Raw genomic sequence first — 24,967 nt, forward strand, 5'->3', positions numbered from 1 at the left:
CGAGCCTTGTGGATGGGGGGAAGCAGTAGATGTGGTATATCTTGACTTCAGTAAGGCTTCTGATACAGTCACTCATGACCTTCTCATAAACAAACTTGGGAAATACAACCTAGATGGAGCTACTATAAGGTGGGTGCATAACTGGTTGGAAAACTGTTCCTAGAGAGTAGTTCCTGGAGAGTCAGTGGCTCACAGTCAAGCTGGAAGGGGGAGTCAAGTCAAGTGGGGTCCCACAGGGATCAGTTCTGTGTTTCTTCAACATCTTCATCAGTGATTTAGATAATGGCATTGAGAGTACAGTTATAAAGTTTGAAGATGATACCAAGCTGGGAGAGGTTGCAAGTGCTTTGGAGGATAGGATTAAAATTCAAAATGAGCTGGACAAACTAGAAAAATGGTCTGAAGTAAATAAGACGAAATTCAATAAGAACAAATGCAAAGTACTCCATTTAGGAAGGAACAATCAGTCGCACACATACAAAATGGGAAATGACTGCCTAGGGAGGAGTACTGCGGAAAGAGCTCTGGAAGTCATAGTGGATCACAAGCTAGATATGAGTACAGTGTAACGCTACTGCAATAAAAAATAAAAATAAAAAAAAAGTGAACATCATTCTGATATGTATTAGCAGGAGTGTTGTAAGCAAGACACAAGAAGTAATTCTTTCACTCTACTCTGTGCTAATTAGGCCTCAACTGAAGTATTGCATCCAGTTCTGGGCACCACATTTCAGGAACCATGTGGACAATTGGAGGAAGTCCAGTGAAGAGCAACAAAAATGATTAAAGGTCTAGAAAACATGATCTATGAGGGAAGATTGAAAAAAATGGGTTTGTTTAGTCTGCAGAAGACTGAGAGGGGACAAGTTCACAGTTTTCAAGTACATAAAAGGTTGTTACAAGGAGGAGGGAGAAAATATGTTCTCTTTAACCTCTGAGGATAGGACAAGAAGCAATGGTCTTAAATTGCAGCAAGGGAAGTTTAGGTTGGACATTAGGAAAAACTTCCTGTCAGGGTAGTTAAAAACTGGAATAAATTGCTAAGGGAAGTTGTGGAGTCTGCCATTGTTTAACCTGCTCTTAAAAAATCTCCAAACACCTGTCAGGGATGGTCTGGACAATACTTAGTCCTGCCATGAGTACAGGGGGCTGGACTAGATGACCTCTTGAGGTCCTTTCCAGTCCTACAATTCTATGATGTTATAACCTATAGATCAAGCAAACCATTTCCATCTTATTTCTTCTCTTTCCTATCCCTCTCCTTTTTTTTTTTTTTGTTTGTTTTGTGCTTAATAAGAGTCTGGCTTAGCTGGCCAAGACAACATTTTGCAACACTGCTGTAAGCCTGTTAACAGAAAGCAGTTGAAAAGCAATGCCTTAAACAGCCTGCTGCTGGTACAATTCTTTGGCACCAGCAAAGTGGGGAGCCAGGGGGCCATGCCCATCCCAAGAATCTGCCCACAAGGAGTTAGTTCACCATATGGGCAGATCCTTGCACTCCCACTGAGCCCTTTGGAAGTCATTAGGGCCCTGCCTGTTTGGAATTCATCAGGGGACTTGCATCAGTAGTATTTCCAATCTGCTTTCAAAAAAATCCCTCCAAAGGATTTTTAGTCTTGTTAAAGTAAACAGGTATAATGGTGCAACATTGTAGCTATATCCTCTGTTGGGCAGAAATATCTACATTTATATTGTCATGTTTAGAAGTCAATGATATCAAGAACTCGCTGCAACATAACACTTCCAGGACTTGCAAGTTTTGTTAAACCAAGCTCAGGCAGAAATCTCAAAGCCAGAGAGATCAGCTCATTTTTTACTTTTATTTTATGACAGATTGTTATAATTATGTTCTTACCAGTAAGCACAAATGAACATCGATTTTTACATTCTTAACGTACACTGGATAACATCACCTGTAAACACAAGTAAATTGCATATAAGAGATGTCTTTTTAAATATTTCTTAAAGGACCAGTGATTCTTTCAGAGTTCCTCTCCTGAAGCTGGGTGTTCAAACGGTTACACTCAGAGTTAATTGGAGACTCTAGTTTTAATTCTGATGGATTAACCAAACTAATTCCTGATAGCAACAGAACCACGCACAGTGAGCAATATAGCATCTATGTGTAAATTGCTCTCAACAAAACAATAGATAGCATCCAGCCTGCCTAACTGGTTGACCATATATTTTGTATCTATAAATAAGAGCTTCTCCTCACTGTACAGCAAGCATTTCATAATGAAAGTTTAGGAGGCCTTATTGAATTAGATCTGTATGGCTATTTGCTGTGCCATTTTCAACCTTTCTAAAAAATGAAATCGTTCACCATTCCAAAGCAAAAGTCCTTGCAAACATCTGATATTGCTGAGTGACAGCACATCATTGACAAGAACCAAGCACTTAACAGCAAGGAAGTTCTTTTAGAACCTCATTACATATTAATATTGAATGTAAAGAAACACATATGCCTTCATAACATACAACCTCAACTTCGACCCAAAAATCAATACCTTTCCTTAGCAATTTCAAATAGACCCCTTTTGAAACACAAGCACAAACTGGATATATGACACTTGGTGCTATACCAGCTGCGGATTAGACACTGAAAGCTAAGTGGCCCCAACTCTGACAACCCTTTTGTTGGCTCTATGCCACCCAAGCATTAACCTGTATTGGGAACTCTTGGCTGCCCCTTTAGGAAAGGGTTCTGACTACTTTGCACTGCCTCTGCAATGTGAAGCACCCAGACAAAGGGCTGAGGATCAGGCCCAGAGATTTTTTGTTATTGGAATGTCTATATGCTGCTTTGCGGCACAAGTCCTCTCTTAATTATAGGATTGATGGCCAAGCTGGAAATACTGACTTTCCAAGGTTTAAAAAACTATTTTCTTTGTTCCTCATTTCCTTAAAATGACATGGAAAAAGGAAGAATAGTGGGATTTTCACTTTTTATGCTTCCTTAAAGGAAAAAAAAAGCCTAAAAGAGTGTGCGTGTAGGGGGGAGTTTTTTCTGCTTCATTCTAGGTCTTGTCTACTCTGGAAGATTTTATGACAAGTGGAAAACTAGTGAAGTTATACACTTACAAAATTAAGATTGCAAGCTCAGCAACTCAGAGGGAAAGGGATTTTGAATCAGACTGTTTAAAATCCTTCGGCTTTTCCCTCTAGTGAACACTTGGTTGAAAGGATATCTTTGTTAACACACCTCCCTGTCAATTAAGGTGTAAGAGCTTACAATAAATGTTTGTACCCCCCACCCCAACAAGAGCAGACCAGACTTGAAATTCCTGATATTTCTAACACAACAAGAAGAAGAAGCTTTTTAAAGGAGGAAGAAAATACAAATGAAAATTAACACACCTTTCAGGCCTTCTTTATATCACAAGGAATTAAAAAAAAAAAAAAAGGACAAACCCAATTTTAAAAAAAGTACTTTACAGGTCACTTTTAAGTCCTTCTCAAAATATTTCAGTGCTGACAGAATGAAAGCTTTTGATCTACAAACAGAATGAAAGGATAATTATTTACTACTCTAATTTCTCCATATAAAGTCCATTCACTAGTGTGTGACAGGAACAGTCTTGCTCCAATCATAAATATACAATAAGCTTACATAATTTGGAGCTGTTTGTGGTGGTTAAGATCAGTGAGGCTATAGACTAATGATGTGACATTTTGATTTCTGTCTGATCCTTCCAAAGATCTTTATAATTCTTTTGTTTGGGTGATGACCAGTGTGTCCTAAAGTCTCCCCTCTAGATCCCTGACCAAGGGCCAGATTGCCTCTCTCATGGAACGGGGAGAAGAAAACTCCAAGGTTCACATAGTTTCCTCTGCAGTGTCCTGAGAAGTGGGAGAGGGGTAGGGAGGGGCTTGGCAACAGGTCAGATGAAGTGCACTAAGCCTCCCAACCCTGCAATTCCTGGAGATTCCATTAAGTTCAAAGAGTTGAATGTTTATTAATTGTAAATAAAAATCCTCTAAAGAAAATTGTATAATGTCTTGTAACTGGAGCAGGTCATCAGGTTCATTAAATAAATTCCTAAAATAGTTCTGGAGTTCAGAATCCAACAGGCAAGGAAGGAAGTCTGTACATTCAGAGGTGAGAGAGCGCATATGTTACTGTTTGTATTTCATCTGCCGAGACATCATTCATTCTTGTGTTTTCCACTTCATGTCATGCCATGTCAGCTGTGACCACAACATAAGACCCCTATAGTGAAAAAGAAAATTCCCAGTTTAACATCATAGCTTGCTAATCCGATGTCAAAAAGACAAGCATCTACTGGGTTGCTGGCTCAAGAGCTTGAGCTTGCTGGGATGATGTCCATGTCTAGGCCTCTGAAGTCTCTGCTTCGACATCTCTAACTTAGAAAGATATGTAAACATGTAACGGATTGTCTTCACCAGACATTTAGGTTGTGTTATAATGCAACTGACGGGTTCCCCCCAGGGTGCCACCTGGAACTGGGGTACCACTGAGCCCCCCTGACCCACCAGCCTGGGCTCTCTTGTACACTGTACTGCTGTGACAAGCTGCCAAGCCCTCCAGGCTTCAGCCTGCACTTTCACCAGCATACATACAGGCAGGGACACACCCAGCTGCAGTTATATGCAGGCAGGCTCTTTGACCAGCCCCTGCATGGGAAGGCTTCAGCTAGGGCACCTCCTAGCTCCTCAGGTACACACCCCCCTCTGGAGTATAAACTGAATATTATACCATCATGCGCTGCACAGGGAACTGTACAGCGTAAGCTCATAAAATTGCCCCCCCCCCCATATGGAGAGGAATATGCAACCATTTTCTGCCCAAGTTATGATTTCCACGCACTGGTTTAAATACATTTTGTTTTTGCATTATCGACTACAAAAGATTATTGTAAATGATTATAAGGGATAGCAAACATCAAAGCAGATTACCTAGCAAAAAAAAAAAAAAAACCAATAAAAAAACACAAACTAAGCTTAATATACTAAAAAGATTGGATATGAATACCTTTAGCTTGAATCCAGCACTTCCCCCAGTTCAGTCTTTGTTCCTCAGGTGTTTCCAGGAGTCTTCTTGTGTGGGGAGTAAAGAACCAAGATGATGTCACTCCCCTGCCTTATATAGCTCTTGCATATGAAAGGAACCCTTTGTTTCAAAGCTTGGTTCCCATGCCAGCAAGTGGAAAAAAACTGACATCCCAAGATGGAGTCCAGAACAAGGTGACCTGGTCACATGTCCCTGTAGAGTTACAGGAACCATCCCCCATGGGCTGTTTAGAGTGTTCACAGGAAGGCTCACCAGGTGGGAGCTAAGCTTCTCCTAAAGCCTATTGTTTCTTCCTAATGGCTCATTAACCTGAATGGGCCCTTCCCAGCCAGACAACTAGACTGACAGCATTTTGCCTAGTGGACGTTGCCCAGGAATAGCTATGCATGAAATAGATACATTGTCAATATTCATAACTTCAGATACAAAAAAATGATACATGCATACAAACAGGATAATCATATTCAGCCAATCATAACCTTTCCAATGATACTCACATGACTTATTGTGCATAAAATACATCATAATTATGATATAATCTTATCATACTAATATCACTATGAAGAATATGGGGTACAGTGTCACAGCAACCTTGAGGAATCATGTTTCCTAACATTATGTTAGACATGATTCTGTGGTCAGCACAGACAAGGAGAGCTGGTCATGAGTAAACCCTATTAGAAACATGGGTTAGCCACAACCAGCTGACAGGATGTTAACCACTACCTGGCCCTGTCTACCCTGACTGCTAAAGTCAGGTTTAACGACATGCTAGCTAGCACAACTGCTCACAAATGTGTTTTAATATGGCCCAATTTTCCAGTGAAGACAAAAGCCCTATAAAGAACTTACTTTTTATATAGACGAAATGGGGTGGAATTTTCCAAAGCACTGAAGAGAGTTAGGCACTGTAAATACATACACCTGCTCCTATGCCTCCCACTGGTCTCTGGCAGCTCAGCAGCATCTGATCTCTGTTTCCCTTCCCAGAGTTGGGGTTCTTCAATACTTGACCAAGACTGGAGTCCTATAGTGCACACCTTCTCAAGGGCTGGCTTACTGCCATATAATAACAAACACAATCTCTCTTTCTCATCTCTCACTGGGTCATAGTTCTTCCTTTCTGAGGTCTGGGTCTCTGTCATTTCAATCCTTGTCTTTCTTTTCCCAGCCTCCCACCAGGCAAACCATTCCTCCTCCCTGAGATCTGTCTTCAATTGTCCTCAGCCAAACATAAACCACAGACCTCTGACTGCCCTCTCCGCTCTCTCCCACTTAAAGTCACAGGGTTCCCAGAGCCAGTTTTCTAGGACTGCAGTTTCTCTCTAGATTTTCATCCATTCCTTAAAGGTGTACCAGACTGCTTCTCTCAAGAGCACAGGCCCAGCTCAACCAGCTCTCTAACTGGTTCCAGCTATTTCCACTTGCACCCCACTCATACTTGACCTTCAATGACTCTGTAGGTGCTCAGTCCTGTTTATATAGTCCTTCCTGATTCCTTCCTCACTGGTGAGGTCAGTTATTATAATTAAACCTCCCTGACATCGTCAACTGGGATCACCAATTATCACTGGGTTGCTAGGTCACAGGCCAGGCTGAGCCCAGCTTCCGCACAAGGGCCAGCCAGTCTGTGACAGGCACTTATCTCGCACTGAGTTTTGCTCTCTGTACGCAGTCATCACTTTCACCTATGGTACCACTCTTCACAACCTCAAAAGTATGCATTCAATAACAGTGAAATTCCACCACTCAGCAATCTCTTACCCACTCTTGAATAAAATTTCAATATGTGAGGATTAAAAGACTAAGGAAATAGATTAATTTTATTGTCCTTCACAGCTACATAATCTCCTGAAATAGCCCCAGAAATGTATATTGAGCAAGGCCACAGAAAACATTAATCATTTCCAGTGCACTGCACTTTAATTAAAGGTCTACATTTGACAGGCAACATATTTAAGTACTTTAAAGAACTCTGTGTGTTTTTTAACAAGTCCTAATGCCATTTATTTTGAGTTTTACACAGAATACAAAGTTGAACAAAGGGCCAACAGTTACTAAAATAAAATACATACTGTTCTATCAATTGATCATTAAACGGTTAGCATTAGTTTGATCGTTAATCCAACGTTAATGAGATTGCAGAGCCAACACTGATTAAAATGAACACAAGTAAATATTTGACTGACTTGTAGAATAACATCACTGACAGATTTATGTTAATGTCAAACTACTTTGTTAAAAACAAGCCACAAGCAATAAAAGAGAAAACTGCAAGCTTGCAATTGCTCCTGCCATAACTGACAGCTGATGTTCACGCTCATACACCAGGCCCTTCCTTCAGAAACAAAATACAATAGAATACAGCAATAGTCCAAAGTACTACATCTTACGGTACTGTTGGTGTTTAGATACCGATGGTAAACTTGTTAGAAATACCATAGATAAGTGGTTCTCAAACTGTGGGTTGAAACCCCAAAGTGGCTCACGACCCCATTTTAAAGGGCTGGTGTTAGACTTACTGGGGGCTGGGGCTGAAGCCCGAGCCCCACCACCCAAGGCTAAAATTATATGCTGCACACCTGGAACACTTTGTGCAATTCCATAGTTGCGTGGCCCTTGCAATCAGGACTTAGCATCTGGACAGGGCAAATCTACCCCAGGCAGTCCTCCACGCCATTGCAGACCCCCACCCACATGCAACAGCCCCAAGTGCATGCTAAACGGGTGAGGAAGGGAGAGGAGAACATGAGACACACAACGTTAGGGGATTTTCTTGTTGGCACTGCTTTCACTGTTTGCACTGTTCAATGTTTGGTTTATGCTCTTTGTTTTATTGATAGTTTTGATGTTTGTTTGTTTATTTCTGGTGTTTTAGTGTGCTGATGGTAGCTGGCCTGCCTGTCAATGGTCTAATATTATTTTTTCTTATACCTTTTTTCTCTTTTGGGGGGATAATTCATCCACAGTCACAAATAAAGGCTTATTTTATTAAGAATGTTTATTACCATCACATCATCTAATGTGTATTTCAAATAATAAAGATAAACACATGACAAGGTACAACTGGGAAGTTGTTGTGATGTGGCATCCCATGTGCTTTATGAAAATATGCTTATGATAAGAATATGCCATAACTGAGCTATATTTTATGCAAGATGGCTCATGTAAGGTACCATTGGAAAGGTTATGATTTACTGAATGTGATTATCCAATTTGTATGCATGTATCATTTTTGTATCTGAAGTTAGTAATATTGACCTGTGTATCTGCATTTCATATTTGCTGCTTTGGGTCACGCCCACTCCTGACACTTCAAGGTCTACAATGGAAAAGTCAGACATGGCTAATGGCCCATTAGCAAGGACAATGGACTGTGAAAAGATTTGGCCTTCCTGTGGACATTCCATAATGCTACTGACTCATGGACAATGGGGTCGGATGATCTGGTCACCTGATACTAACCAACTGCTTGGTCTGATGTACTTTTCCATGTAGGCGTGGGGAATCAAACAAAGGATTCCCTCCTTATGGAAATTCTATATAAGACAGGGAAGGAAAACAATGATTGTCTTCAGCTTGCTTCACCTCTGCTCCCCACCCCAAAGGGATACTTGAAAACAAAATGACAGTAACTGAAAGGGTGGGGGGAAAAACTGGGCCAGACTGGAAGGGCATCTGGCCTGTGAAGAAGATTATTAGAACCACATTTAGGATGAGAATTCACATGTAACCAGTTTCTTTCGTGTATTAAGCTTAGTTACTCTGTTTTATTTTCTTAGTAATCCGCTTTGTTCTGTCTGTTACCTCCTTAACTACTTAAAATACACCTGTTATAGTTAATACATTTATTTCTGGTTTATAATATAACACAATTTATATGATTTCTAACTGAGGGAAGGGTGAGAAATTGTGCATACCCTCTTCCACATCAAGGGGAGAGGCGAATATAATAAATCTTTGGGACTGTACTCCAATCGAGGTGGACATCTGAGTGCTGGAGCAAGTCCCTTAAACTGAGTCTTCCCAGATCTGATCTGCAGCTGGGGGTGGCCCTGCCTGTGTGTGTGTGTTAGAGGAGGTTTTAAGAGCCTGGCTCAGTGAGCCTGGCCCAGGTTAAAAGGGGCCCATGCTGGCAGAACGGGTAGACTCAGAGGTATCCCAGCAGATGACTTCCAGGGGGTCCAAACCATCACAGTTGTATCCAAACACAATTTCTCAATACTTTTATCAACATCAATCCATATTGTAAATCCACAGTTCCTGCCACACACTCCCTTCCCCGTTTCATAAGAGTTATGTCACCTATAAGTACAATGCATGGCAATCAACTGCCACCCTCCCACATTAGACTGCATGATGTGACTGTACCTCATATATTGTAAATGTTGTACACACACTATAATACTATTCTTTGTCTTGCATTGGCTTGTGCAAGTCCAAAACGGGGGAGAACAGAGCATCCCTGATTGGTGTTGCCCAGGTGCATCCTGCTCCCACTGTAGTAAGTGTATTGGTTCCATATGCTGGAAACATTCCTGTCATAGGTCTATTCAGGGGGAAATGGCTCACCTTTGACTTCATAAAGATTGTGAAGAGCATAGCAAGCCATAATAATGCAGAGAGCACTGATGACACAGGAATCCAAATGTGCCTGTAGACAGCACCCACGGTATTTCAATCTGCACAATGCACATTCAACCACCGTTGTAAGCCTGCTAAGAGGGTAATTAAACCTTCTTTTGCCAAGGCCTCTGAGAGCAAGATATGATTTCATAAGCCAAGGCAAAAAGGGATATAGGGTCCCCTAGAATAACAGTAAGGACAGTAGGTCTATTTATGAGAATGTCATTAGAAGGGAATGGTGTCCCAGACTGGCCATGAATGTAGACTCCTAATCGGTGAAAAAGTTTGACATCATGAACTTTTGCAGTGCAGACCACGTTAAGCCCATAAGCTGGCCTCTGTGGTCCACAAAAGATTCTGCCTAACAATGGAATAGTACCCTTTGCAGTTTATATATTCACGTACTTCTTGAGGAGGGTAAACTATGGACACATGAGTCCCATCAATGGCCCCAGTGCAGTGTGGAAACCTCATTCTTTCAAAAACAGCAATTACTTCAGGGATATTGTATATGCCCATCACTTTAGGGTAAATCACATGCTTGATTGCCACCGCCTTACCCGCAGTTGACTTCCCAATGCCAAACTGGTTAGCAACAGACCTGTAACAGTTTGGGGTAGCCAGCTTACAGACAGTTATGCCAACTCTCTTCTGGACTAGTGTGGCTGCCCTCATGCATGTGTCGTGACACTGGACGGTTGGGGCAAGCTGCTCAGAAAGCTCCAAAACATGTAGCTTTCTTCATGAGAAAGTTCTGGACCCACTGCTCGTGACCCCGGGCCCGCATGATGTGATCCTATCTGGCAGTGCTTGAGGCCCTGCTCCAGAAGCATCAGAGTACATACGGGGCATCAGCAGTTATACCAAGAATCATGAGCAGCAGCCAGTTAGTTCATGTCTTGCATGTCTGTATCATCCTCCTCCTCTAACAGGTGCCTTTGGTAGGTCAGAAAATGCTGCCAGAATGTCCAGCAGCAGCTCCCAGAGGCTCCGCCCATTTCCTGAAACAAGAGTGAAAGCCCAAGCAAGAGAAGCTCTTCAAATGGCAACACGTCCATGTTGCTGGCTCTGGTTGCTGGGAGCAGGCAGATCCAAAAGATTGTTGGCAGGCTGCAACAACTTCCTTTAATGTCCAGGGTGGACAGTCAAGTTTTCCCACAATGCACCACAAACCAAGGGCTAGGGCACTAGGAAGCCTAGGATATGGTGGTTTGACCTGGGTCTGTGTACTGCAACGTGGAAGCTGGTGCCAAGATTTGGGGTCCTCAGGTCACCAAGTGTGGTCACTCAAGCTCTGGGCTTGAATCTGTGGACCCTGAGCTTTTAAGTCCCACTAACCCTGGGCTTTCATTCAAGTGTAGACACAGTGATGAATACTAGTGGATTGCACTGCAGGATCACAGCCATATTTTGCAACGTACTTTGGGACCCTTCTCTATAAATGTAAGAAATTATTTATTATTATTACCTCTATTATTTCAGAAGATCACAAAGATCAGTGAAGAAATCGTGTGAACTGATGCATTTCATTCTCATCAGTCTGTTGTTTTTTCCAAATCTTTAAATACAACTCTAACACAGAAAAGAACCTAACCGTATAAATGTCATGAGACACTTTGCGCTCTTTTCTTCTGCAACCAGATGAATCTCTATATACAAAAGAGTCACAAGAGAGTTCAAGCATGAACGGTGGAAGGGCATATCAGGTTCACATCACTGCCCACAGTTTATCTGGCTTAGTGGTAAAGCAATTTGTTCTGTGTCAGTTACAGCATGCATGACATCTCACCGATAAAGAAGCCTCTGGGACTTGATTTATTTCTTGAGCAGCTGAAGATGAAATACCAGCTCTGTTATATCTTTTTCATGGACTCATCTGTAAATTATAAAATCAGCTCCCCTTCTAATCCCCCCAAAATAGTCTCAGGAATGGCAGTGGAGGTATAGAGAAGAAGAAAAAGGGAAATGTCTTCAGACACACAGCTGACACAGAGCTATACTCCAGGGCATTTGTGGCAATTCACTTAGTCTGGCTAGCTGCTTCTACATGATTGAGAACATGCAGCTTTTGCTGTAAAAATTTCTGAAAAGCTCAAGCAATTTCAGTAACTGAAAGGTTGAATGGGGAATAGGGAATATCTTAAATGGCAACAGTTAAAATCACCCCAAAAGTTATTACTTGATCAGATGATAAGGAAGTAATGTAACTGTAATGGGCCAGATGCTCTTCTTCTATGGGAAACCCCACAAGAGGAAAACTGTTTAAAAAGAGTTTCCCCCATATGGCAAGAGGTTTGCAGCCTTTTGAGGGGCATGTCATGGCCATCAGCTCAGAGTATCTGTGCAGAAATCAGACTCCAGCTTCAGGAATCTTGGGGCACCAGTGACAAAGATCTGTCCACATACACTGCTCTCTGGGACCCTACTGCCCCAAGACAATCTCAAGTGAAATCGTAACCGTTCTAAAACTGTCTCCAGTCAGGTTAAAATTCCTTGCTCCTTCTTACTCTTTAGGCCATATTGAATGGTTTTACTGTGACCATGTGAAAGCAATTACATTTATTTAAAAGGTAAACTTAGCCATGCTTCATCAGAAAGCTGCGCTGACTTTAAAGTGAGGTGCAGAACTTTAAATCACTTGCAATGAGTTATAATGCTGTACAGAATTTATATCCTGAGGTGCGCCACAAACCCTGGTTCAGATTAGTAGTTTTATCTTGTTGCCTCACTCTGGCAGCTGTGCTATATATCTAAAATTAAAACTTGATTTTACATAGGGCCTTTTGTACTCCAAGCTTCCCAGAGCACATGACAGAACAATGATTAGTTAGATCCTAGTAGGGCAATGAGAGCAGAGGTAAATGCAGCAGCCATGATGTGACTTGGCAATTCCGCTACTCAACCTTTAAAAGAGAACAGATGGTTTGCCAGGACCCCAGGATTATTATTTATCTTTGTATTGTTACCCCTTTTGACCCAATCAGCTAGCCAAAATCTGGGGTCTTGTAGGTTGTGCCGACTGGGAGGAAAAATTGATGATGGAGTCTGGTACCTTTGATACAATCTCATTTATTTACAAAGAGAACATAAAGTCTGATTTCCTCACCAAAGGAGATCTCAAAAGATATAGCAAAAAAGAAGCATTTAGTGAAAAGGATTTAGCTTTCTTTTATTAAAAGGAAGCCAGGTTTTCTTATACTCCAGAAAAGATGTGTTACCAACTAAGAGTCAACATGCCAGCCTTTTCCCTAAGTTAATGTTTCAAATTTCATGCAGACATTTTACTTTGTGTCACTTCAGAAATCTCTCTCCAGAAGGAAAGCAATGGAACTCATGCAACATAAACAAAGCATAACAGCTGCAGTGAAATCCCCATCACAACAATTAGAAACCAATCCTCCTCCCCTAAACTCTGAATCGAAACACTTAACACCAACAAATCACAGCAGAACTATGTAAAGTGCAGCTGCCTTTGGCAGTGATCTTCCACTCACTCGTGTTCTGATAGCTATTAGACAGTGGCAGGATCTGGAGATTAACAACTTTTTCTTTTTCCTTTCCTCTCTTCATTTCTCCTTTTCTTTTAATGGGTCTCTTTGGCTTCATGGTTAATGACTATATTTCTGGGTCCTATTAGCACCATAACACTTGCCAGAATAACACAATTATAGATAAAGTGAGGTGATACAGTATAAACATAGATAAAATGTAATTATAGATGAAGTACTCGAACTGTTACTGCAGTGTGTCACCAAACACAAGGACTGCAACTGTGAGGTTCTCACACAAGGGGAAAGGAAAGGTCTCCACTACCTGCTCACTTAGATATGGGTCTGTCAAAACCTTAAATAGGTTTGATAATAATTGCTTTAAAAACCTGTGGAATTTAGTAGAGATTATATCCTTTCTATTAAATTTTAAATGAACCTGGCATTCTGTAGCAGTGATATAGAAAGGTTCTCACTTTCTATTAAGTTCTACAGGACTTTTTCACAAGGCTAGTACCAGCGAGGACATGAATAATAGTAAAAGCTGAAATGCCTCCAGAAAGAGTCTGTTCTCAAAGTATTACTTGCACAGCAGGAAGTATGAGCAACTGGAAATTTTGCTAGATATCCTGTTCTCATGAGAATTTGAGCCTGATTTTAAAAACATAAGACTCTGGGATATTTTGAAGTATCTCAATGACTTTTGGATGCTGTCTGTACACTGAAATATTTGAGGTTCCCTTATCACTAATAAAAATTATATTTTATGTGGGATGGATTATTAAAATGTTTGTCTTGGTTTGAGATGCATTGTAACAGTTTTTGCCAAAATATCTGTATCAAGAAGCTAATGTACAGAGCATAAACTATGCACTATACAGACCTCCTTTGCTAAAACATTACTCAAATAAAAAAAAAATAATCCCAGTTCAACTGGAGCATTATACCTAGAGGGAGAGATCAACATAATGCAATAAGATTTAGAATACTCAACCAAAGAGAGAACTCCTATAGTAGATGTTTCTTGTAATAACAATATTGGCAAAATATGCAAGAGGATATTACATTCACACACTCTAATGAAAAGTTAATACTTCTGTGACCCTCTTCCCCTCACTATGCAGACCAAAACATACATTTTAACTAACTGGCAGAACCTCAGTGAGTAGGATGACCAGATGTCCAGATTTATAGAGACAGTCCCGATACTTGGGACTTTGTCTTATATAGGTGCCTATTACCCCTCACACCCTGTCCCAATTTTTCACACTTGCTGTCTGGTCACCCTATAAGTGAAGGCAAAGGGAATGAGAGCTGCAAAAGGGCACCCCATGTCTTGCCTACTGACTCAGGTATGATTGATTACTTGGAAATGAAATTGAGACATGAGGAAACTGAACACTGGTGGATAAGCAAGGCAAATGCTGTCCAAATACAACCAGCAACAATGTCAATTTATTGACTCAGATCCTGGGATGAGTCTAAGGTAAGCAGAGCACAAGTCAGGGGTTGTGGGGGTCACAAAAATGGCTTCATCTCACCTTTCCCTTTGATTGTGCAGGCTGGTCCCCTGTGTTAGGGCAGCCTGAGAGTTGCAACAGCCAGTGGGAGCTGATGATCAGTGTAACCCAGGGGCATCCTGTGCATGTCCCTTTTCCTCCAGCCATGCCACTTTCCCCTACTGTGCCAGAAGCATATAGACCAAGTGGCATAAGAGCCATTATGTTGACTCTACACTACCAGAGAATCTCCATCCCAGTGGGCTGTTACTTCCTAGGCTGGCTTAAGAAGCAAAATACACCGAAGGATGTGGCCTATACTCTCCCAGAAGAAAAGCAGAAGAGCCTAGCATAAAAGGAAGACATTAGAGAAACAAGACAGCCTCAAAACCATTCTGAAATAGAAAAGGAGACAAGAAGGGCTGCCCTTGAGGCCAGCCGCCCATTAAAGTCCCCCAAAAGATTAGAGTTAGTTAATGATCTGTCCCCTGAGGTGGCCACTGCCAACCTTCATTTGACACTTGCTCATTAGGTATATTACCACTGATTAATGCTGGATTATTGATTTCCTTTTAAAACATGAGACATTTGTCATCTGAGAACAATGTGATATAGAGTTTGAAAAATATTTTTAAAAAGGGGCTACGGGGAAGGCACACATGACCTCAAATCATGGCTCATAATCATGCCAGTAATCCCTTCCTCATTATGCAGTTAGGAGATGTATGGCTCATCCCCTTTTTTCCCCAGGAAAGTGAGACAATGGAAATATTTATTTTTATTTTACTATTAATTTCTTTACCTTTTTAACATACATCTCTAGCAGCCCATCCCGTGCTCAGGGTACCTATCCCATACATTGCAAATGACAACATAAACAGAGACTGTGCATAAATACATCCACCTCAATCCAAACCCTCCTAAACAACCTTAATAGAGAGGGTAAAAGGATAAGCTTTGCAGCAGGCTCAGAAGATTCACAAATCTGGGCTGTGGTGGACAAAGGGGTAACTATATAAATAGTGCCACACTTACTCACAGCTCTCATGAGCTTAGGGACAACATGAAAAGTCCCTCTTAACCCTAATTTTTTCTTAATGTTAGTCATTTAAGTGGCTACACTTTTCCTAACTTTTTGCACAATCCAGCAGTTGTTATTTAAGCAAAACTTGCATTGAAGTAAAAATTATCAGTCATCTTCATATTATCGTTTATAACTTTGATATCTGGAACGATATCGAAGTAAATTATTAAACAATTAGTTTGTAAGCACGTAGAGGATAACAGGATTATAAGTAATAGTCAACATAGATTTGTCAAGAACAAATCATGCCAAACCAACCTCATTTCCTTCTTTGATGGAGCTACTGGCTTAGTCAATAGGAGGGAAGCTGTAGACATATCTTGATTTTAGTAAGACTTTTGACACACCACACAACACATGAAATTACTATAAGGTGGATGCAAAAGTGGTTGAAAGACCATACTCAAAGAGTAGTTATCAATGGTTGCTGTCAAACTGCGAGGATGGATCTAGTGAGGTCCCATGGGGGTCTGTCCTAGGTTCAGTACTATTCAATACTTTCTTTAATGACTTAGATAAAGGAGTGGACTTGGATAAAATTTGCAGATGACACAAGCTAGGAGGCACTGCTAGTACTTTGGAGAACGGTATTTGAATTTATCTTGATAAAATCGGTCTGAAATTAACAAGATGAAATTCAATAAATGTGCAAAGTATCGTTCTACACTACAAAGTTTGGTCAGTGTAAGTTCCCTTGCGTTGACCTTGTTGTGTATGTGTTTACATTTAAATTTTTCAGCCACCGATTACTCTCCATTACACCAACATAGTAACACTGGCTTCCGGAGCGGTGTTGAACCATGCTGAATATACTGAGGTCCACGCAGCACAAATATAGACATTGCATTACCTTTGTTGACTCTAACGTCCTCCAGCAGCTGTCGCACAATGTCTGACACTGACCGCTCTGGTCACAACTATGAACTCCATTGTCTAGGCATCGCGGAGATCAGAAATCACATTCCCCCTTTAGAACCCCACACATTTTTTAAATGAGTTTTCCTGATTATCCGTCTTGATGAGCACACCTCTTTCTTCTGTCCATTGTTGTGTGCAACTGCCCAGATGACCATGACCATGACCATGACCATGCCGGCTTCCAGCATGAACAATGAGGAGGAAGAGGATGGGGGACATGCGACCAGGAGATCCAGCCAAGACCTGTTGGAGACTCCACTGCAGTCCAATGGGTCCCAGCCATTGAGCTTGGGTGAACCTGATGCAGAAGAAGGAATCTTGGGTAAGTGTGTACATTTATTTCCTGTTACAGTGATGGCACCCCTGACTAAGCAGGACACAGCTATCACCTTTTCATTAATTTACTTGTTCTAGATGAGGTGGTGGTACTACAAAGAGAAGCTGTAGCGAGGCATAAGCTGGGCCCCTCTGGTTTCTGCCCCTGCTTCCCTCGCAAACCAGTCAGGGACACCTCAAGTTGATGCAAACACCAGAGCTCTTTATTTACAGATATTTCCCACCACCACATTACTATCTATGTACAGGTTTTTCACAGCCAAACTTTGCCAGCAGCAGACTAGAGGGCAGGGCAGGGCAGGGCCTTTTTCTTCCCCCTCCTCCTCCTCTGGCTTCCTTCCTGCCAGCCTTTATAGCCCCTGGCTAATTAGGCTGGCAGCTGTTTCTTCTTGCCAGGCAGGCAGAGGGCTCTTCAACCAGCCCCAGTCCATCCCTCTTGATTGGGACTGGAGTGGCAGGGGGGCTGATTAAGCCGTCCTTACTCAGCACCCTGTGACAGAAGCAGAGTTATCTGTTTCTCATTCCCTGTAGAGTTAGGCAAGAGGGCCATGTGGAGCAGTGTGTTTATGTACACAGGGATGTCCCTTGAATCCTCCTGAGAGATTTCAAAGAAACTTTCATGGAGGTACTCTGCAATCCTTTCCTAAAGATTTCTAGGTAGGGATAGCAGTCTTATTTCTTCCCCATGGTAGGACACTTTCCCATGCTAGTCTGCAATAACTTTGACAGGCACCATTGCAATACACAGGCTAGCAGTATGTGTGTTAAAACCTACACGCCCAGAACCTGCGGAGTTGTCAGCTGCTGACTCCTGCACATCGCCACAGGAAGCCTAGACAGGATGACCCTGTGAGGCTGGATGTGGCAGGAAGTACTGCCCAGCAAGACCTGAATGACAGCTCATCACAGCCATTGATTGACCAGTATCAGTACTTAAACCAGGAAGAGGGGGAGTTGCCTAAGCAACAACACAGGTTGCCTGCCCATCTGCGCTCCAGACCCTGTTTGTGATAGACCCTAGACAGATTCTGACCCTGGTTTGTCCTTGACTTTGCTATTCGATTGCCATCTGTAACTTGGAACCCAACCCTGATCTCCTGGTAACCTGACCCTGCCTGCCTCCTGACACCTGATTTTCCGTCTGCCCATAAACTAGGTGCATAAACTTGACCCTTCCATAAACTAGGTGCATTCCTTTTGCATACGTAAGAGCCAATTACATTCACATCAAAATCTCTTTACAAAACATAAATAAACTACACCTAGATTGAAAATGAGATGCTGGCAATTGTATTTGATTGTCTTAAATTACATCAATGTAACCCTTCTGCCAGGCCAAGTTGATAGCAGCAAGGGCCGGGTTCAGTACACAGGGGTTCCCTCTCATCAAAGCAAATGCAAAACTGGCTTGAGCCCCCACCCAGTGACGTGGAAAAATCCTACACACCCCCTGGGCACCTCAAAGAGGCAATACTTCCCCTCTCGCAAGCACAGAGTCTCGGTGTAGCAGAGACTCTTTAATAACATGAAGTAAACGACATCAGCATTAAATTGGGAAAACACCACAACTAGTATTCATTAACCAAACCATGAGCAAAGACCCACCCCAGCAAATTGGGCCATGTCCTTTCCCTTGGGTTCTTGAGTCCCACAACCCAAACGTCTCGAGCCCAGCAATCCAAAAATCACCCAAAGTCCAAAAAGTCCAGCCCCTGAGTTCAAAAGTTCATCTGCAGAGTGTTACTCCCCAGTCTGGGTAAAAATGTGCCTGTGTGCGGGGGGGAAAGAGGTAGGGTGCACCTTACGTGACCTGAAGCTGACTGCCCCACAGGGGCTCCACTCGCTGTCTCATGAACACTCCACCAGCCTATCCACGAATAGCACCACTGCACTCTAGAACTTCAGGCTCCCCACTACTTGACACAGTGCTCAGTGATTTCAGCTTGTAGAAGTGGGAGCCTTAGTGCTGGTGCACCATAAGGCCAAAGTGAATTCAGCACAGTCCTGTAGTGAGACTCTTAATAGACCCAAAATTAGCTCTGACATTCCACAGTGGAGAGAGACAGAGGTGCAACTGGTGTTTCAGACCCTCACAAAGAGGCCCACACCACCAGATACTAATACCTGTCTCAAACCTCTCTCAATTCACAGAGTTTTGGAACCCATGTCCCTTGCCTAGCAAGTGCTACTTAGTTGATGGTGAGTCCCTCCATCATACAAAAGGCCAAGTACAGTTCCACTGTCCTTGATTCCCATAATCGGGGTAATAACAATTTATTCTTCCTGCCCCAATAACAGAAACACTGGGGATCCCACAGCAGCCAAAGTGACCATCTGGGCAGCTATGGGCTCATTCTAGGCGGGGTGGGTGTGCCTACGCAAATGAAATCAGCCCCTGAAGTTCTTTTCCACAACTTGCCACACCTCACCACCATATGTCAGGGTGGAGCTCATCCTGACTCTGCTTACATCAATATTAGTAGTAGCAGTGGGCATCCTTCAGTCTCAAGAGACCATGGGTATGCGCCCCTGAGTAGTATAGAATTTACTCAGTTGGTTTTATGGCAGTCGTGAACATGGCTGAAGAGACCCACTGGAGAAAGAGACACAATCTCTGTTGCATCTGTGACATTTAAAGGTGACTTTTCAGTCCTTTGGGCTCTGCCTTCTGTAAGCTCTTTTCTCCTTTGCTAAGCTGGGTAGCTTCCTCTCTTAACTCCAGAGACCTTTGTTAAGCTCTTCTTTCCAAAGGCTACGGTCTTGAGAGTGATCTTCCCAGTTATCCACATCCATGTCCATTTCTTTGAGGTCTCGCTTGCACACATCCTTGAAACGCAATGTTGGGCGTCCTTTGGGTTATGCCCATCATTCATCTGGCACACATGCCCAAACCAGCAGAGGCATCTCTGTTTGAGGAGTGTTTGCATGCTGGGTATGCTGGCCCATTTGAGCACCTCCATGTTAGTGACTCTGCCCCTCTAGAAAATTCCAAAGATTCGATGAAGGCAAAGCACATGAAAGCTACATCATGTACATTATGATGTACATAAGTTACATCAATGTACATAGATTAAATGAGTAAGAGAAAGAAAAGATGTAAGATTGTGAAATATCAGGAAGACCATTGGAAAGCCTAGGATGGAGCTTATTAAAATTTGACAAGAAAATATTTACTATTAATAGAGCACTCCATGAATTCAGTGTAGATTTCAAAACAATAAACAAGCACCAGAATGATGATTACCCACATAAATCACAGTATACAAAAGCACAGAATACCAGAGATTCTGACAGGCAACTAAAAACAAAAACTTTACTTTGAGAGACATACAAGACCATTTTCCAGCCAGATAGCTGGGCAGATAGCCACTCGGTACAGATGACAGCTAGAAGCCAGCAAGGGCTGTTAACCCTTCAGAGCTAAGACATGGTCACGTACAGTACTGTGGAAATGGACAGTCATAGATACCAGAGAAACCACTGAGATATATGTGAAACACACAAGATCCCAGGTACCTCTTAATAAAGGGAAAAGTAGGTGAGACTTCAATTCCTCCAGGGACAAATGAGCTATGAGGATCTGGATTAGTGTCAGCAAATCACTGCACATACCCACATTGCCCAAGTTACCACGTACGGCGTTGATGCAGATGCCATCACCACCCCAAGTTGCACAATCCGATAGAACCTGGCTAAAGCTGAGCCTATCAGGGTAGAAACACAGCTATAAGGGACTAATTAGGTAACCTGGAAAAGAAGTTCAGAAAGTGCTGACCAGTTATAGATTGTCTATTGTTTCAAATTTAAACGTATCGTGTGAGGTCTTGTCTACACACAAAAGTTGTACTGCTTTCATTATATTGTGTAGTTAAAGAGGTACACGCCTCCCTAGCCGTGGATGCAGTTATACCGGTATAAAAGTGTGTACATTGGCATAGCTTCTTCCTATAAGGGAAAGGGACTAAGCTAGGTCAGTCAAAGTACTTTTATACCAGTATAACTGCATCCACAACAGCAGTTATTCCTGTAAAACTATTTCCATTAAAATAAAAATCATGCCCCTAACCAAACTAGTTCTATAAAAGCTGTGTATAGACCAGGGCTAGGAATGACTACAGGGCAAAATCTGAAAATGGGACTTAGAGCTGTAAGTCACTTAGGCCCTTTTGAACATTTTTCCCAGAGTGATTAAGGAAGAGATGTAAGGTGAGCTGTCACGTTGCTAACATGGGGATGACTATGCTAATCTGTGTGTTAAGCCTCTGAACATGCCCAGTCTGAATTAAATGCCTCCAGGTGCCTGAGCAGACTCATGGTCTGATTCTCCCTGTCTTTGCACCTTTTATCGTGGAGGGCACTCACACCTCTCAGAGGCTTGCAGCACCTCACAGGATGAGGCCCTTACATCTGTGGAAAATGGGTGTAAAACTCTACCAAATAAGGGCTAGATTCATCCCTGCAGTGATGCAGGCACCAGTATAAGGACAGGGGGAGGTATTTTGGGTCTCCCCTAGTCAGGTACATGGGGGTTGGTGTGGCTTTCAGTACAGACTTGGGCAACCCTCATGCCCAACTTGCATCCCTGTTGCAATGCCGCTAGGATTGCTGACTCTCCAGAGTGCAGGTCTGCCCTGGCCTGCCATGCCCCACCTTCAGCCCACCCTCTGCAACCAGGGCTCCTATGGAGGTGGTAGTTTCACTTGCTTATGACCCCCTTGTAGCCCTTTAACTGGCAAAAAGAGGTCGTAGGACAATGATGAACAGAGCCTAAAAGTGGTAGCATTTTTCAGTCTCTTTTCGTAGGTGTAAATGACTACCTGAGTTGCAAGGTGCTGGAGAATCAGGCCATCAGTCTGAGCTGAGGGCTCACACAATTAATAAAAGTGCAGAGACTACATTCCAATAACCCTGCTTTCTGAGGACTCACTAAACATTGCAGGTCCTTGGGGCATACATTTCAAGTACCAGGCTGCCCTTTAGATTGCATTGCTCATATCCCTGCATGGTATTTCCCTAGGTGTTTGATTAGGAAAAAAATAAATAAAACCAACTTGTCTTAAAAAAATGCAAAGAATATAAAGCAGAAAGAAACTAATATGCCTTTGAAAAAGTAGTCTGTTTACATGGATGGAGTTTGCTAGGTGTGCTTGCAAGCAGATTAGGTTGCAAAGCCATTGCAATGGCTTTGATTTCTGTCACCATTAATCCATCTCCTTGGGAGTGGTTTGTTGCTGGTGTTGAACAGAGGGGAAGGAACATGCTGGTTTACCCGTCCCAGCATTCTGGGTGAGATTCTAGGCTGTGCCTCTAAGCAGCACATCTAGCAGCCCCAGGTAAGCCACTTATACACCCTCCTGATTCTGGGTGCACCTGGGGCTTGAGCAGCCCCTGACGTAATTCAGACAATCTGAGGGGCCTAAGAAATGGCCACCGCCCCAGGCTACCCTATGCTACACTCCTGCCCCCAATACGCTCCTCCTGCCCCCTGCCCAAACCCCGCCTCCCTCTTGTTGCTGGTTCCACAAACATTGCACAAACCAAAGATTCCTCCATGGTCAGGGAATCCGCAGCTGCTCATTTAGAGCAGCTACAAGGTCACTTTGTACTGCAGTTACCTTAACACAGGGAAAAAGAAAAGGAGGACTTGTGGCACCTTAGAGACTAACCAACTGATTTGAGCATAAGCTGTCGTGAACTACGAAAGCTTATGCTCAAATCAATTTATTGGTCTCTAAGATGCCACAAGTCCTCCTTTTCTTTTTAGGTCATGGATGAGTTTAAATGTCAGGTCAGGGAGGTAGGGTCAGAGTTTCAACATGTTGCAGAAGAAGAAAAATATGGCAGCATCACGCTGTCTGGAGTGGCTCACAACTGAATGCCTACCTCAGGGCAGACTGTCAAAAATGGGGCAGACACCGGAAACTGGTGGTAAGTTCTGTAATATGACTTCACCAAGCCAGTAACAAATGTGAACTCCTGGATCACTCTCTCAGTCTTACCATGGAGTCACAGACCGTCCCCTTAGGCTCTCCAGTCTATCTTGCCACCCAGGAAAACACTTAGTGATAAATGGTCACTTACACCAAGAGACCAGTCACTTACTCCAGATCAGCTGATATCCCAGATCATACACCATAGACAAGGATTGTAGCCAATCCTGTAATAAACTATCTAAAGGTTTAATAACTAGGAAAAGGAAATAGGAGAGTTATTTACAGGTTAAAGCAAGCAAACATATACACACAAATGAGTTGTAATCTAAATCTTATGAATGACAGAGTTGCAGTGATCTGTCAATTCTAAATGTCTTTCAGGGTAAAAACTGGGATAACCCTAGGGGATCTCTTGCTTTAGTTTAGATTCTCTGGCCCTGTGAGAGTTCAAACAGCAAAGAGATGAAAAATCTTCATATCATCTATTTTTATGTCCCTCTTCCAGGAGGATTCTGAATTCAGAGGATGGTGAAACTGCTTAGATTTGCAATTCTGTACTTGATTAGAACAACAGGGGTCCTAATCAATTGTGTATTTATATTGTGAAGCAAACCAGGAGCTGGACCACATTGTGATAAGCATTGAACAGGGCAGGGATGTAGGACGACACAATCTGTAAACTAGGAAAGAGGTTACATTTTCAGCCACAGGTAACACAGTCAATGGACTCCAATCTGTCATGAAAAAGGGATTGCATGTAAGTCACGGGAAAATTTGACCCCAACAGAAAAGGTAAAGAACTGTGAGTAAAGGAACATGAATACACATACATGTCTATATTTATTATATCAATTACAAAATTCCTGGGATTAGTCCTCCAAGCTGTAAAGATATTCCCACATTTTACCAATCATGCAACCAAGAACCATCCTAATTGACTAGGGGGAGGAATGGACATAGTTGTCAATATTTATCCTAAATAAGCCTGAGCAGTTACCAAAGAATAAAGCAAGATGATCTCCTTCCTGCAAGGAAGAGAATCCGCAGCCAACTTGCTTTATGTGGTGGTGGTTTTTTAAGTTGTATTCTGTTAACACTGTTTTGGAGCATGCAGCTGTAGCCTAAGCTGTAAGCAGTCTATCCTGATGGCTTATGGGGAGTGGATTTGGAAATGCTGGTATGACTGACTCTTTTGAGTCAAGTTAATAAAATGAAGTATTATTTTGCACTTATATAGCACTTTCAAAGGATCTCAAAGTGTTTTACAAAGATGAATAATCATCATTCCTACTTTACAATTAGGGGACTACAGCACAGAGATTAAATGATTTGTCCAAGGTCAAATTTTGAGTCAGTGGGGAACAGAATCAGCCTTCATTCAATCATGTGGTCTTTAACTCCCAGATTCTATTTTACTGCCTTTCTATTCCTATCCTTTGAATCTCTTTACTTTAGTGCCCAGACCTCTGCTTCACTGCAAACCTTCACATTTTTGTCTTCCAGCAAAACTGCAGGATGAATAAAAACACCAGGAAACATCAGATGAAATATGGACTGGGTGGGTGTATGTCACAATATCACTGGACAGCATTTAATCTCTGACAAAACCTTTGTGCCTCTTGCCAAATGCAATTCTTTCATTTTATAACTGAGATTATATACTCTATTCTTCTCTGCCTCACTTCCTGAAGGATTGAGATAAGCCTATAGTTATTGTCAAGAGCAGAAGCACCATATACAAAACATATCAGAGCAATGAAGAGGATCTTTTAAAAAATAATCATGATGAGTCAAATTCATCCCTTGTGTAACTCCACTGAAGTCAATTAAAGTGCAGTTTGGAAAACAGTCCTTAGGCTAATGCATTAATGTTGCACTGAGATGGAGTGAGCTGTCATTTTACTCGATATCCATTTTTCATACAAATCAGAATGAATTCTTTATTTTTCTACTCCTTCCACTAGTTTTCATACATGATTTGCAGCTACTGTCATGTTTACATGTACCATCTGGTTAAACATCAGAAGAAGTTACCGACATTTTGCCTG

At 42.2% G+C, this 24,967-nt stretch overlaps 2 long non-coding RNA genes across 2 annotated transcripts in view; one reads left to right on the plus strand and one right to left on the minus strand.

Moving 5' to 3' along the window:
- The window catches only part of LOC140911737 (uncharacterized), a 51,371-nt gene extending 26,633 nt beyond the window's left edge, over positions 1-24,738 (plus strand). The window contains exons 2-3 of the long non-coding RNA XR_012159115.1: positions 16,798-16,972; positions 24,423-24,738. This is a non-coding gene — a long non-coding RNA (uncharacterized lncRNA). The remainder of the gene's footprint in view (positions 1-16,797; positions 16,973-24,422) is intronic.
- On the minus strand, positions 3,460-6,532 carry LOC140912104 (uncharacterized). The gene is made up of 3 exons (XR_012159226.1): positions 5,888-6,532; positions 4,997-5,061; positions 3,460-4,213 (listed from the first exon to the last, which is right to left on the minus strand). It is a non-coding gene; the product is annotated as an uncharacterized lncRNA (long non-coding RNA).
- Positions 24,739-24,967: the final 229 nt, after the last annotated feature.

Source organism: Lepidochelys kempii, chromosome 5 (assembly GCF_965140265.1).
Source record: "Lepidochelys kempii isolate rLepKem1 chromosome 5, rLepKem1.hap2, whole genome shotgun sequence".
NCBI classification, from domain to species: domain Eukaryota; kingdom Metazoa; phylum Chordata; order Testudines; family Cheloniidae; genus Lepidochelys; species Lepidochelys kempii.